Raw genomic sequence first — 18,138 nt, 5'->3', positions numbered from 1 at the left:
ACACTTTTAGACATGATGCTCGGTTCACCATTGCTTAATAAACTTTTACGCGCAAAAGCTCACTTTTTTCCACCGAGCATTTTGCGATAAATACTCGTGCACACGCACACCCACATGTCAAAGACAGACTATGGTCGGACAAAAGACACCAAACCCTATTACTTGTACGCGTTTATTCCAAAGGTTCACAGTTTTTTGATGCCACGATACCCTTTCCCATATAAATATATATATATAGTTACGTAAATTCAAAAGACACTTAAAAAATAATTAATTAAGCCACAACATTTATTTAAATAAAAAATAAAAAAATACGTCATACGATATTATAATATTATAATCAAAACGGTTAAGGGCGAAAAATAGGATTAACGTTGTACGAATAAAACAAAATATAACTCTGATAATGATTCTACCTATATGATATTATTATTCAATATTATGTCAAACATTTCAAGTCAAAAAGCGTATTAAATGTTTCATATAATAAAGGTATACAATAGCATGAACAAATTTAACTACTGCAAGTTGAGATAACTGAAACATATTTCCATTTTTTACGAATTTAAAAATTAATTAATTTTTTTTAATTAATAATAAAACGTTCCTAGCCATAGGCTACCTACATCTATGGATCAAAAATTAATTGAACGCTTATTTATAGATTATTCATATGTTCTATTGGTTTTTTTTTATCAAATATTAAACAACATTAAAAACAGAATTTTATTTTTAGGTTTTAATCTATAGGTATTTATAAATGTACTTGTTAATAGTATAAAATTTTTTTAGTTTTGACAGTTTAAGGGTATCGAGTTTGGAAATTATAAGTTCATATTATTATTTTACAATAATATAATGATACTAGATCTTTTGGAAAGAGATTTTTATCATAATAACCAGACGTGATTATAAAATGATGTAATCCGTTAAAACTGAAATTGATTTCTTAAAAATGTAATTTTTAAAGTTAATCATTAATGATTATCATGCAGTTACCCATATGATATGATAATATTATTAGAAATGTTTTTGAGACAGCATTTCAACTGTAAAATAAAATATATAACATAACTTAAATCGAGAATCATTGGGAATAATAATATATTCAATGAGAGAGTTATCCAATCTGTTACAGAAATATAATAAAATTGTACAATAATAAAAAAAAATTGTATATTTTATAAAACATAAATATTATGCACACATACATAATATATAATATGTAGTCAGTTTACGTTATCTATAAATAACTTTCTCGTATTTATTATTGTGGAAAATCAATAGTTTTTCCCCTTTTTCAAGCTCAAAACGGATAGAAAAAGTCACTTGACAATAACAAATTTAGTTTTATTGGACTTATATTGTTTCAAATAAAGATCACACTATGTTAGGGGATTTGCGGACACCCGTGGATTTAGGCTTATTATCCCGAAGCGACTTTGGCTTATTATCCTGAAGTGACTTTATTGATATTGCTTAAGACTATGCATGTTAACATTGTTAACAAGACAATAAACTTTAACAACCAGTTGATAGTTAAAGTTATTAATTCGTAGAAAAGATTTTTTTTTCGATCAAATTTTCATATTCAATAATATTTTAAATGTAGAATGAAAACGTGAAATAATTTGATAAATAACAACAGACGCGTATACCCATGATATTAATTTAAAATTATAAATAATTAAAAAACAATCTAAGGTATAACTACCTATCTATCTTTAGAGTAAAAAATAATTTTAATGTTTCATATAATTTAAAATTTATTTGATTTTAGAATAAAATTATTAAAATGTTTAAGGTAAAAATAAATCTTCGTTGAATATGAAAATGCATCATAATCTGAAAAATTAAATTTTTTAGGTAATTCATACAAGTAAATAGGGTAATAATAAGTAAAATATAATTTTAAAAATATAAATAAAAATATATATAGTAATGCGTGGAAAAATCACACGTGATATTTCTGTCAAGACATTGTTAACTGATTTACGCAAAATTTGATATTGTGCGGTGATATTATCAAAGCAATATTCGCGTCAAAACGTTTGTAAATCGATTTACATGGAATTATTTTTAAATTTAAATTTTCTTAGGAAATAATGGGTTTACGTGATATTATAAAAATTCCCGATTTTTTTCTGAAAAAGTTGATGTGTATTATATATTATAATAAAATGTTTGTTTTTTTTAAAGCTGTTACCTACATGCTATTGCTTCTTCGCCGACGAACTCTCAAAATAGAAAAAAAATCACAATATTGTGCATTTAAAAGTTACTCGATATAAATAAATCATTTGTATATTATTGTACAGTGTTCCTCGAATGTTCAATCACTTATGTTTATACTAATTATTATATGAACGTGTAATGAATTTACGAATATCGTAGAATGGTTAAAAAAAATAAAAACGGCCATCAATTATTTTATTTTGAACTAATGATATCAGCAAACATCTAGCCTGAAAATAGGCGAATCATGTATTATATATTTTAAACCGATTGACACGATAATACTGCAGACGCACTTGAAAAGTCGAAATCAACCGTCTGACAATCGATGGTCAACACAAATACAGTATAATAATTTGTTTTTATCGATTCTAAAAACGGCTTATTTATTATTATTTTAATCATTCATCATGGATTTAATTTTTTTTTCGCGGTCGTCGAGGGTAAATATTGCAATACAAATTCAGACTACTACAAATAACAATATTGCAGTGATCACAAGTACGACGTGTAATGTATAATGCATAATGTATGTGTATTTTACATTTATATATAAACGTATGCATGTGTGTGTGTGTGTGTAAATGGGAGCGAATTAGTAATTCAAACACGTCGCGTCATTAGCAATGTCCGTTTGATGATCTCTTTCTACCCTTCCACCGAAACCATCGATCGTCAACGATGGTGATTCGTTTTACTGACATTTTTTTTTTATTATTATTGTGAATTTTTTTTTACATTGCGAGCCAAAATTTTTAACGCTGTAGCAGACAGCTGACGTCTTATTGTAATTTGTAGTTGCCGTCTTCCAGTTGAGTTGCACCCAAAGTGTTGTGAGACATCACGCGAGGTTCTGCAGATTTAATTGCATGATTACAACCTCAACAGTAGCAAATTTTCACGACATCTTACATCTAAATAATATATATATATATATATATGCATTTTTTTAACATCAGTTAGTGTGATATAATGACAATAATATGTGTTGGCTGTCTTAACTCACGTATCCTTGTCCGAAGCTGGTCTTTCAACTTAATTTAGTGAGAATGGACATGAAAATAATACTTGAGCTAACAGCAAAAATCAGGTTTAAACTTTCGAGGCTGAAATATTATTGAAGGGCTGCGTAAAATTGGTCATGCTGTAACAAAACCTTAAATAAAAACTTGTTATAATTTGAATTTAAAAAATTCTAAAATAGCCTATCAAAAGTTCTTGTTAATTGTGAACGTAACTTTCAAAATCTTTTGGAATAAATCCGAAGACCAAACTTGACTATACATTATAATATTGACGACTCGATTTCTCCGGTTTTCCTATAACATGTTACTAATATATTATATACTCTGTTTCCGATACCTGCAATAACGACGACACAATCATTTCTTCTTCTGCAACTACAACTATATATACTGTGCATTTGATTTCTCATATTTTGTCGTGATAACCTTCTATTATGGACCAAAATGTGTATATTTTCATCCACGTCACATCTGTTCATAACACGCGTCATTGTTCCGACTGCTTCAGTCGTCTCTATATATTACGTAAGTTCTATATTATGTACATTGACTTCCAACGACAGAAAAACATATTTTTTAGTACAACTGGTTTTGGTGTGAAACTTTTTGTCATAATATGAAGTAAACGTGAACGTCACCCGTTGTCGATTCCTCGAGTAAACTTTACATAAAACTCATCAGCAAACATATCGTTAGAAAACTGTTTCTTAGAACACTGTAGTAGCAGACCTTTTGAAAACGAAAAACAGTAGTTCTTTCTACATCTACTGTCGTTCGTTCATGTAATTTGGCTTCTGTATAATTTTCATTAAATTATATTATAGTATAAGTAAGTACACACACTTCGTTTGTTCGAGTGAGAAAACTGTTAACAATATTATTATTATGACGTAGGTACAATACGCCATACATAGTATATATGCGTCTAGCGTTTTAATTGTTTTAAACAGGGATTTAATTATGTTTTAAACGGGAGCAAAATATAGCTTTATTCTAGAAAATTTGTATTATTAATAAATCAAAAAAAATCACATTTATGGAAAATACAGAGATCGGGAGACGCTATTTATATATGTATATATTATTTTTTTTTTTTTATTGACGAAATCTAAAATCTATACATATTTTTTGTATAATGAGTAGGTTTGATAAGAGACAGAAAAAAATGTTAATAACATGAATCGAATGATTAGGAAGGATACACAGTGGTAACACTCTATAGTGGCAGTAAGTCACAAAGATCAATTATAAATTTTAATTTTATTTATACTTCCGAAAAATTAGAAGTGATAGTGCCATTAAATAATTACTGATATAATTATTGTACCTAATATTATTAAAAACTTAAAATATATATTATAGGTGTACCTACAATCTTTAAAATCGAATTATTTATTTATTTTATTTAGTTTAACAATTCAATGAAGTGTACGATGAAGTAAAAACATATTACTAACGTTTTCACCTTTGCTTACTATCTACACCATTCCGCTTGCTAGAAATCTCTCTACTCCAAAAATTCTCGGTAACTCTCCAAGAAGGTTAAAAAGTAAATGGAGCCGTGATCTTCTTGGAAACTAAATACGAAACAAGTTATAATATATATATATATATATATATATGCATATTGTATATGTATATATATATACTACTTAACAAAAGTGTCACTAATGAGTGGCTGCTTTCCTAAATTTTTTTATTTAGTATTTATATGTTAATAATCCATATATTTGTAATATAATATATATCTATTCTTGTCTCATATTTATTTACTGTGCTATTTATACAGTTCAGATTGTAAATTTCATATGAAAAAAAGTATAACAATCCTTTGTGTGATAAAAAAAAAAAATGTACTTACATGATATTTTGATTTGAATATTTCAATAAGATATTTCCATAATTATATTTTAATCACAATTTTATTTCCAACAATGGTGATATGATATAAGTACTATACATCGTATAAATGAAATATTATATGTATATTTGTTTGTAATGCAGAACGACAAGAAAAGAACATTTTCTAGATATTAATATTTGCTACAGAAAATAAAACGAAAAATGTAGGAAATATGGATTTCGTTCTAGTAAAGAAGGTACTATATAGTATAGCTTCTTAGACAATGACATTATTCTAATTATTTTAACTTTATTTGATCTTGTAGCAAAAAAAAAAAAATAATATGATATCCAATTCCAAACAAAATTATTAGACTTACTTATTTTTTATTGAAATTAAATTAAATATACACAAAATATTCAATATACAAACTTAATAATTACTAAAGATTATAGTTAATAAATCAAAAAAAAGTTTTTAAAATATATGAAAATCTTTCAGTGACAATAAGCACCCACAATACTTGTCCAATAGTGCGTATAAATTGTTTAGTATGATTTTCGAAATGAAAAAATATATCACTAAGGAAAGCAAAAAAAAAAAAAATAGATAAGAACTATTTTAATATACAATAAGATATATGAATAAAAATCGTTTTTATAAATAGCTAAAAAACGTGCACATTATAATTAAGTTTAGATGATTTTGTCAGGAAAACTTTATTAATAATAAAAACAAAATAAATAAATAAATACAAAATCTAGAAAAATATATTTATTGTGAGTAAATGTCATCTGATGTATGATAAAATATATTAATAAAAATGGTTTTTAAAAAATGGTTTTTAAAAAATATAGAAAATTAAATATTTATATTTAATAATAGAAAAACAGTATAAAATTGTAATAAAAATTAAAACATTATATTTAAAACCTTTTAGTGCTTATGGTTTATTTGTTATGAATTTAACGTGTCTTTCCTAGACTACTATATATTAATATGTCGATTGTCGGCTGTAAATGAATGTTTACAAAACATTTAAGTCTGAACATCGTCAATCATTTAGACACTCCCGCAATCAGGAAGATACTATTTACTGTTTTTAACTATCATTCCTTAAGCATCTTTTGTCGGAACCATTTGTCTTTTGATTATCATTCAACATAACAAATATAAATTAATCATTCGAAATGCAATACATCTTAATACTTATAATGTTCTGTGATTAAGTGTAAGAACAAATGTGATTAAAATCAATTATATTTTAGATTCTGAGTGGAGCAAAGAATGTATTGATTTTACTATGATGTGTATTTTTTTGTGCCTGTCATCACGTTTTGGGGTAATAAGAATGCTTCGATTTTCGACTTCAGTACCATAATGTTAGATCAAAAAGTGAATCTAGTTGGTACTTTGGAGGGTCAAAAGTAAAAAATGTCTTAATATTTTTCTAAATAATCGGGATAAACAAACTAAAAATTAAGGGAAAAACGAGAAATTTTACGCACAATCAGTTTTTGACAAAATCGATTTTGGTTTTTGGTGTAACTTTAAAATAAATAACCATAGATACATGCTATTTTCACAGTATGTTAATGTAAGTACATTCTATCTACCATGCAAATTTCAAAAATTTCGACTTAAGTTAAACTATTTATAGGCAAAGGCGATTTTCGATCATTATTGGTTTTTTCTTCTATAAATATCAATAAAAATGTATTTGTTGGGTAGAAAAGCTTAAATTTATTTAAGAAAATTTAATACAAGTCTTCTAACACATTGTAACAGTGGCAGTTAAAAAATCTTAAAAATACATAAGCACGATTTTTTTTTATAAGCATTTAAAGTTCAAATTTTGACTAAATGAGTAAAAATTACGGCAATGTTCAAATTATCTTAGATACAAATTCTTGAAAGTTTTTCTTTTTAATTCTAAGATTTGAAAATTTAATACAAGGCTCCTAACATATTTTTATAATAGCAGCTAAAAAATAAAAGAAGTATATAGTCACAATTTTTTTTTTTTTATAAGCATTCAAAGTTTTAATTTTGACAACATACGGACAAATCACGAAAATATTCAAATTATTTTAAGCTAGACATTTTAATAATCTATAATATACCCTTGACAGATAAACCGTCTCCGCTCAGAATCGTTTTTCGTATACCTACAATGATTTAATATCCTACAGTAACCTATAGTACCTACAGCAGAGCGATAACCACTTTCTCGCTTTTTTGAATAATTTGTTCGGACATTATTAACATATTTTTAAACAATATTTGCATTTTAAAATGTATTTTAGTTTATTCAATAAATACTTAATATTTATAGTTGAAAATCTACAGCACTACTAAATGTTTTTACAATTATAACAACGATTACTACTGTCTACGTAGGTATAACATCGAAAAACAATATACTATTAGTTATAGTACTTATATTATCGTATTCATAACAATTCTAGTTTTATTATAATATTTAAACCATGTAATATGTTGCTCGTTAAGAGCTTATTAGTAGGAAAATATATCGTTTGTTGTATAGGTTAGGTATGTATTGACATTTTAATAACCGTATCAAGAAAGAAATATGTCTACGCATTTTTAATGTTAAGGGACGTTAAGTTTAATACGTGTCTTGAGGGAAAGTTTAGAGTGATAAATATGATTTTTTATCACGTACGTCATTCCATCATTTTCGTTCCATTAAATAATCATAAAAATGATAAAATAATATTGCAGATAATCATTTTATTAAATATATATATACACTTTAAGTGATACTAAATGTCAGACACTATAATATGCATAATTCCGTTTGAATATTATTATTTCACACTTTACAAAACACGATACGATCATTCAAAAACGACAATAATATAAAAGTATTTCCTTTAAAAAATTGATGGAAATGGATAAATAGCTGATAATATACCGATACATTAATTATTCAACAAAACTAAACCAGCTAATGATGTACAAACAAATACATTACTCTGCAGACAAAGATATTTTAAATTATCATATTAAATTTGATCAATCCATTCACAGTTCACATTTTAAAAATTAAATTACTAAAATCCAATTCATTTAAAAAAATAATGTAAATTTACCTCCTGTTATAATAAAAGTATTTTTTTCGGTTGATCACAATATATTTGATGTTAACATTATTTGCTTTTGTGGGTTGACGTGATAAAAATGCTTATACATATGAAGCTATCAACATTATTTTATATAGTATAATTTTCACCTTCCTCTCCTATAATCTTCAAGATTTCATGGTTAGTAAATGAAATACTGGATACCATACAATATTATAATATGTTTGAAAATCATAATAGCTTAATTTAACTAAAATGTTTGTAGGATAACATTTTTCAATAGATGCTTATTTAGAAACTGTAATTGCATGTCATATTAAAACTATACCTAATTATGTATATGATTAATTATTAATGCAAAGCGTTTCAATAAGTGCATACATTGATTTTCACAAACATATTCAATTTTTTAAGTAATAATATGTTTGATTTAATAGTAATATATTTTTCATCAATTCTTAGCTACAGTGAACCATTTTGTTTTTTTTTTTTTTTGGTGGTGGTTGGGAGGGAGTTAAAATATTAAATACTTTATAGAATAGTTATTGATAATATCTAAATAACGCTTCTATAAGTTCATAAATTGATATGTTATATCTTAAATCATGTTGATAATCCAAATAATTAAATATTTATTAAAAACATAATATTAATATAATCAAAATAAATGCGCATTAAACAAAATAATAAAAACGTCTTGGGAGGGGGAAATGGCCATTTGTGATCCAAAACCACCATGTTACACCATAAATACCAACATACCAATGTTCATAGTAAATATTTCATAACATGTATTTAAATTGACGGATCATAATATAATCTATGATACTATTTTAAGTTTTTTACAAGTATAATATGCAAATCAAAACTGATTTTCGACTTATCATAATTTTCAATTAAACATTCAAAAATATACACAAAACAGCTGTATTGTTGTTGTAAAATGTGCTAATTTACAGTTCAATAGAATAAGACATCTTCTTGTTCTTTAAATTTAAAAAAATTACAATTACAAAAAAAAAACGTTAAGCTAGCAGTAAAAATGATCGAAATAAAAAAACACATTTAATTAAATAACAAATATTATATTTAATTAGATGCTAAAGAGTAAACGAACTGAAATACACTTTTATAAATAAGTAATTGTGAACTATTTTAACTTAGTCGGAGATTGAAAGTATAAAAATAAAAATGAATTCAAATAATCCGACTAATTTCGGTAATCATTAACGTTTTTAATGCACAAATAAGTTGATTTAATATAAGTAAATAATTCAAGCTGGAGATGGAAAATGAGGTTGTCTGGTTTTTCGGTCTAATTGATCTTATTTTAACGACCTGTCGGTTTAGACACTTTTTACTCCTACCCCAGGCCTTGCAGCTATTAAAAAAATAATCGTACTCATTTAACCAGCGGATGAAAAAAAAGTTTTAGCGTTTATACGTGTATATGTAATAATATGTGTATCATTATACACGCGTAGACATGCATACGTCGGTGGTAACAAATTGAACTAAGGCCAAGGGATTTTGAGGTTAACACATTTATATTGTTTATGCACATAACAGTGACGAGAAGACGGTGGTTCAAGGGAAATCCGGATGAGATTTATTTCACGAAAATCGCTTTTACTCGTGACCACCATCTCGCACAGCAGCGGTTGCGTTTATGTACGGTCTCCTGTAAGTAGCAAAGGATATATTGTAAAAAAAAAAAAAAAAACGATTTAAATATTTAAATTAAGGTCCGAAATAAACGACGTACCTCCACCTCTGCTGGTTCACACGCCTTTACCCCGTCGCACACCTGAACTATTACAACAGCAACAATAACATTCGATTTGATATAAATACGTGTAATTCAATTTATTTAATCACATCGCGCGTAGACATTAGGTTTGGTTCTGGCCACGCCCTGTGACATCGGACAGCATTTTTTATTATTTTTATTAGGGATATTACACTTTATATATGTATATAATATATATACTATATTACGCCTCTTTTACGTGGCATGTCCACAGCAGTATTTCGTTTGTCAGCTGCAGCAGTGTTATCTATTATTATAATAGTAAGTATATCGTATCGTTATCCTATAACAGAGGGATGGTGAACCTACGGCACGCGTGCCAAAAGTAGTAAGTTGGTAAGTTAGACAAATTTTAATGGCACACGTAAAATCAAAATTATGAAAAATTATGATATTCTTATATTTAATATTGGTTGTAAAAAATACAAAGAAACAAACTATATAGGTAAATTTAAAAAAAATTATTTTCCTACTTAAAATTGATTATAATACAATATTTATTATGTTATATTTAATGTATTCCTTCAAACATTGAGTACATGAAAAATTGTCAAGCCCTTGATTTAAAAAATTTGGCCCTAGACACAAAAAAGGTTCACAACCCTTGTTCTATAACTTTATATAATTGAACATTTTCAAGGGCCGCCTCCATGTCAGATGTATCGCTAGTGATATTAAATTATTATTCAAATGACGTGTCTATTACTGACTAATCGACTGACCGATTGACCGACTGACCAGATTTCCGCAGGTGATCGCAGTGTGGGATGTAGCGATCTGCTGCATCAAGAATACGCAGAGAAGGTTAGGTAGTTTGCACATTCACAGTGGGTGACCAAAGAAGAGGTGTTATTTATGCATACCACCATAAATGCTCCTTCTTATTTTGCATAATGATCATTATACACCGTCGTCGTTGTCGTCGTCGCACAGGGAAAGATTGAAAACATTTTTCACTTGCGTTTCTTTCGCTAATCGAGAAAACTCAGTAGCAATGGATGTCACGGAGTCATTTTTTATATGGCCAACCCAGACTATAATAAATAACTTTTCCCGACAGTCTTCTCTCACCCCAACCCCGAGCCACCACCTCTGAATCTCTCCAGCTCCTCGCCTGCACCCTGAACCGCCGCCGTACATTCCGGTGTATGGTTGACACAGTGTCTCAGAGGTTTTAAGCACTAGGCCATGTATCAAATTTTTCACAATAATAATATATAACTTCATATGTCGGGTTTTCGTCGGGTGGGACGTGGGCACGCGGTGTGTATGTGTAGCGTACTGGCTGGCTACAATCTTATTGCGATCAATTTACACGGCTGGAAAATGCAGACATCCCCTTGAGTGTCCGATATAAAAGTGTACGTGGCCAACTTAAAACAAGAAAGAAAAAAAATAGTGTATATATATATAATAAAAATATCTCCGTCATCCTTGACACGCTTCAATTAAAATCTCGACCATCGTATAAAGATAGAGAAAAAAATAACAAAGAAAAAAAGCTAGCTACCTATTTCACAAAACTCAATTAAACGCACGTGCCTACTTTTTTTTTATTCTATTACAATTTGAAAATTGAATCAAGATTGTAATTATACTGTACAATTACATCGTATCTTGTAAAATAAATCGTATATTCTTTCTGAAGGACATTAAGTTCAGAACGCAATTAGAACAGTCAAGGAATTTTAAAAATTAATACTCCTATAATATATCACATAATAATTATTATCTTAGATTCTGAGCGGAGCGAAGAATATATTGATTTTACTATGATGTGTTTTTTTTTGTGCCTGTCATCACGTTTTGGGGTAGTAAAAATGCTTCAATTTCCGACTTCAGTACCTTGTTGGATCAGAAAGTGAATCTAGTTGGTACATTGGAAGGGTCAAAAATAAAAATTCACAATATTTTCTAATAATCGGGATATACAAACTAAAAATTAAGGGAAAAACGAGAAAATTTACGCACAATCAGTTTTTGACAAAATTGATTTTGGTTTTTGATATAACTTTAAAACAAATGACCATAGATATACATGCAATTTTCACCGAATGTTTATATAAGTATATTCTATCCACCATACAAATTTTTAAAAAATTTCGACTTTAGTTTAACTATTTATAGCCATATGCGATTTTCGATCATTATTGGTTTTTTTTTTTTAAATTAATATCGATAAAAATTTATATGTTGGGTAGAAAATCTTGAAATTTCGCAAATTATTTTAAGCTAGAAATTCAAAAAAAATTTTTTTTTAAATCTAAGATTTGAAAATTTTTAATAGTCTATAATATATCCTAGATAGATAAACCATCTTCGCTAAGAATCGTTTTTCGTATACAATGATTTAATATCATTGGATTCAAACTTAATTCCATCCATTACATGTAACCCACTTGTAACCTACTGTACAGCAGAGTGATATCCATTATCCCGTTTTTTTTTGTTTTTTTTTTTTATTATAATTTTGATGTTTTTTAAATGATAGAAAAGAATATTTATGTGCTTATGGGACATTAGTATTTAGTACATTACAATAAAGATAAATTAAAAATAATTGTTTCATGTTAATATTATACTTAATTCAACTCTAATTATCATCATTAAATCATTAATATATTATAATTGATTATATTGTTTATATATTGATTATATTGATTATAAAATCAATGGTATTACTAATATATTTTATCATAACTTATTACACCGGTACTAATAAAAATGTTTTATAATTACCTAATGAATTTACATTCTAATGTTTTTAAGCAAATTAACTACGACGGAGTAAATTGTATTGTTGTATTGATATGATTAGTTCATATCTGCGTTCTACATGACTGCATACGATGAAAGAGTATGTGTGTACCTATTTTCTTTTGCAAAATTATCGATAATTATTTATAAAATGACTTGAGATATCTTGGACAAATAATTCTTAAAATATTGATGTAAATGTAATGCAATTAAAGTTGTCTACATACCTATGCTTGAAGATGCTGAGTTAAAATATACATATTATTTTATTTTAATGAAACCCATTTTAGTGGTTAGGTACATATTAAAATGTTAAAAGTCGAAAATAGTTTAAATTCTATAAATATTGATAGGTAATTTTGGATATGATTATCATTGAAAGTTAACTAACTGGGATAATATATATATATATATATTGTATTATGATAATTATATTTTTACCTAAACAAAATAAAACAACCATGTTATAAAAAAAATTATGCCTATTGTCGTGTTGTCGATAACAATGTCTATTATTGATAAAAATACTTTTTGGAAAATAGTTACTAAAATTGTATGTAAACACGATATAGATCAAAAAGATATAATTCATAAAAATTATAAAATGTAAAAAAATACTCACATAAGGTTATTAAATATACATTGCTCCTAAAATCAAAAAAATTTCTTAAGTATACTTTATATTTAATTTAAATTTTCATAAAATAAATTTTATATCTTAGATATTTAGAATAATCAATGATCACTTAAAAACTCATGCAAATGCAAAAAGTACCGGACCCTATAACATTAATGTGATGTCGAAAATTCAATAGTCGTACTTAAATTGTAACTAAATTGATGTTTTTTTTTTTACTATAGTATCAATAAAATTATTTATTTAATAATCACGAATATATTACTATAAATATTATTCAGTAATAATATTTAACTGTTGTCGAGGTATGAAATAATTGTTTAGTTTAAAAAATATATATATATTTAGCTTATGTTTGTATTCTTCCACATATTATAAAACTGAACAATATAATATACATTTCGATGTAAATTAATATAAATTAATGAACCGTACCCTACCCTACCACGTTAAATTAGTCAATCCTCGTTGGGAGCACCTTGTATAGGTAGTTGTATTTAACCAATGGGCTTAACAAAACATGTTATTTGTCCAAGGATCGTACAGTATTATGGTTTAAGTATAGGTACCGTGTTTAATTCTGTAGAGACTAAACTCTTAGGAATGGTTATACATTTTTAACAACATATAGCATCGTGTAAATAATGGAATAAGTGATAAAATAAAATAAATACAATTGCACCTGTATGTTATAATAATTAATGGCGATTTACGCCTATACACAATATTTATAAAAAAAAAGGGTAGCGTTTTGCGATCACAACAATATTATTTTATAAGAGAAGCGAATTGCGTATGTGATTATAATTTACTCTCACCTTTGCTATTTGTAGTGAACTGGCGCAACTTTGGCAGCCGTGCTAAATAATATATGTGCAGCCGTAAAACTCACAAGAAACATACAAAATCATTGTAACGAAAATAAGACAATACAAAAATAATGAAAATAACTTAATGTGTTCTGTGTGTACGTATGTGCGTACCTATGTTGATCGTTATACTATATTGTGTTTGGGCCTCAATAGCTAGTATATAATAGATAATTTATCAACTTATAACATGGTATTAAAAAAAAAAAAATGTTAGTTCAAAATTAAGGTATAGCTTATCAATAAATTAATGTCGTATAATTATATAATTAAAACATCTACCGGCCATCTAGTTTTATTTGTATAAATGTGAAATGTTGTAATAGCACTGATTTAAGTTTAACCTGTACGTGTAATTAGGAATATATTATTGTTTTAATTTTCTAGTTATTATTATTTGTTGTTAAATAGTTAGATTTAGATTTGTAAATTTGTAAACTAGGTACTTAAATTAATATTTTTCTAGAGATTAAACATTTTCTTTTATCAATCAAAAATGTATTATTATTTTCTGTAATTAGTTTATTTCATAAAAACACTAAAACATGTACAAACTGACTAAATAAAATAACTGATTTAGATGAAATCTGTTTACACCTAATTACATACAACACATTATTAGTGCGAAACTTATATGTTAGGTAACATGATTTATCCCATTTCAATATGATTCTTGGATCTTAGGTCTTTGATCAAGCTTATCAGAGTGCCATGTGCGTACGCTCATGTCTCGTCAAATTGAAGGTTGAAGAGAACTACTTGTCACACACATCATACCCGTACGGGTTTTCACCATTGTGTGTTATTCAATGTCTCGTTAAATCGCTACTTCTATTGAATAACTTGTCACACATATCGCATCCGTGCGGTTTTTTGCCTGTGTGTGTTTGTCGATGTATCGTCAAATGGCAACTTTGATTGAACGATTTGTCACAGGCATCGCATAGGTTATATTTCTTTATTATTTGTTGAAAATTGGAAAAAATCCTCAACTTTACTCGCAAATGACACTAAAACACCCAGCCACGCACTACCAATATCTAGGACATAGATCAATCAATACCATCATTAACTGCAAAGATAAAGTCGAAATTTGAAACAAGTTTATATCAACCTATCACGAAAAACAAAAGAAACACTATACCAGATGACACACATAAATAAATAAATTACGAAACAGGTTACACCGGGAATGGAAACAAAGCCAAAATCTTGTAACTAAATCCAGGCTTAAAATAAAATTCATAAACGAAATTAGTGGGACCGGTTCATTACTTCCAACGACACTAAAGACGAATTACTAAATAAAATCAACGATTTCTTACTTAATAGTAAACCAACAAATCATCTACTCAAAGATCCAAATCGCCTAATTTTCAAAGCTGAGCTAATAACGGAAAAATCAAGAAAATTCTTTAAACCAAACACGGGACAAGATATCTGAGAAGATGACATACCTATTAACAACACAATAAAGAGTTATTGGTGTTACAACAAAATATGAAATAATACACACATACCTAATCCCGATCCCGATCCCACTTATAACAAATATCCTGATTCTTAAAATGTATGTCATACCTATATTAAAAATGAGCAGTTTTCTATGTATCCAAGACTCGATAGAAAAAAATTGTGCAGTCCAATAAACACCTTTACGGGTAATCACACGTTTGTTAGGAATGATATCTTACGGAGTCCGCAGGTTTTAAAATGATCAGGTAAATAATTTGTGATGTTTAAAAAAAACTCTTACTCTTAAAATTCCTCGGCCACAAACCCATTAAATATCAATTGACGGAAACATCCCTGCCGGTGGTTAATTCGAACCAGTGGCTCACAGCAGAGAAATCATAAAATTGCCTTTTAAGGGCAACCAATCTACCTAATCCCCGCAAGTGTGCCTGTCTCAGAGACTCTCTACGGGATGATACCTACGATCGGATGGCATTTTCGTAAACAATTATTTCGATTTTTATTAATGAAATACTGAGGAAATTATTATAATTTAGTCCGATCCGAAAAAATTATATTATTAAATAGCAATATAATATTATGCATAGGTATTTCAGACTTTCATCTGTCTCCATGTTATAGGAACGATTTCGTATTGTATCGATGACCAATTTAACTATTACAACAAAAAATACTGTCGTTTGTATAGTGATAGTAGTATATTATATACGCTATTCACTAATTTTGGTCACTATATTGTAGTGGAGTTGTAGAATTCGTACAATAGGTAACTTTTTACGGAACATTATCAAACGACAGAAATGGTCCTTTTCAGGACCACCAACCAACCACAGACTACCATTTAAGTAACCGCTATAATAACACCGTTATACACACAACGACGTTTATACTCGAACAGACGAACAAGTTCGCTGAGTGAAAACAGCACCGTTGAGCTCAGGTGACCTTAACAATGAGGTTATGTCAACTCGTCATTCCATATAACCTGAATTTAATAAAAGCTACGGAAATCTGATTAACGTGTACCGGTACAACAACCGAGGACATTCATTCCAATGAAACTTCAACTATTCAACAACTGAACAATCAATTACGAAGAAATGGATTCATTTGGAAACTCAAGTTAACATTATCCGTAGACTGCCGATCACCCAGTGAGCCCGTTACCGGACACCAATACTACGACCCACTCAGCGACTCACGCCGCACGGACGAAACACTATTGTTGTTCACCGGAGAACGCGGAGAACCACCGAACGACCGGCCCTGTCAACAATACTATCGCCGAGCATCAACAGTGAGCGTACGGATTGCCTGCCGGCCGAGCAGCCGGCGTTACGCTTATTCTCTCACCGCTCAGTGGGTAATCGGTTGTCGAATACGTCGGAACACACGACACGAGCCGAACTATCCCGGAGGACAACGCGGACACCATCAACCAGGTGGGAACGACGATCGACCAGGACAACAGTCCGAAGCCCCGAACCCATCAGATAGATTCCGCGTGGCAACCATTGTCGCGACCGACTCAGTCGAGCAACACATAAAACGGCTCTTTTCAGAGCCACCACCACCTTATCAGACACTTAATTAAGTTGATCTTTTCCGAACTCGCTTCGCCACCGGAGTACCGCTTTTATAAGCTTGTAACAGTGACGGCGGTTCCCCACCGTCTTGTCAAAACTTAACATACCCGACATTGTAAATAGAGACCGGCCTGTGTCCGACTAGCCACAAGCACCACCGACTGTGCCACCTCACTTATCAAGTCTGGGTGGTGCAGATCGACGCTTTACTTGCCCCAACATTGTATAAATTATTATTCGATATAGCAAAGCAATAGATTAATGTGATTACCAATACTCGCAATTTGTTATTTATTTCACGACGCGGAACGTTGGAATTCAACGCTCCGTATCAAACTTCAAAATATTTGCACAATTTTTAAGATATCAATTTCGTGTTTGAGTTATACGAATATATCTTATTTGTGTAAAATATATTTTCAGTTAAAAATGTATCTTAAGCTTTGAAATTCATTTTAAAATCATTTTCTGGTTATTTTTTGTAGGATACATTTCAAATAATAATAATTAATGTTATTACTAAATTTATACAGAATAAAATCAACATTCTTATAAAGAGGTAATAGTGTAATTTATTATTGGTCTTATAAAGTGAAAGTTTAAAGTTCATGAAAACAAAACAAAAATATTGTTCCACCATTTATTCAACTAAAACTTACTTACTTAAATTATTTAACTTTAAACGTCTTAAGTTATATCTTTAAATATTATCATTTAACAAAAATAATTAAATGGTTTTTTAATTTTCATATAATAATTAATTACAATTAAGCCGATGCTTATCAAAATGTGT

General features: G+C 28.5%; 1 protein-coding gene across 2 annotated transcripts in view; it reads left to right on the top strand.

Moving 5' to 3' along the window:
- Dop2R (dopamine D2-like receptor) overlaps positions 1–18,138 on the top strand; it is a 334,506-nt gene that overhangs the window by 199,599 nt on the left and 116,769 nt on the right. The gene's annotated exons all lie outside the window — the stretch shown is intronic.

Source organism: Diuraphis noxia, unplaced genomic scaffold (assembly GCF_037042655.1).
Source record: "Diuraphis noxia isolate RWA-SAM2 unplaced genomic scaffold, SU_Dnox_SAM2 contig0002, whole genome shotgun sequence".
Classification (NCBI taxonomy): domain Eukaryota; kingdom Metazoa; phylum Arthropoda; class Insecta; order Hemiptera; family Aphididae; genus Diuraphis; species Diuraphis noxia.
This window is presented reverse-complemented; position numbering and strand designations above follow the sequence as displayed.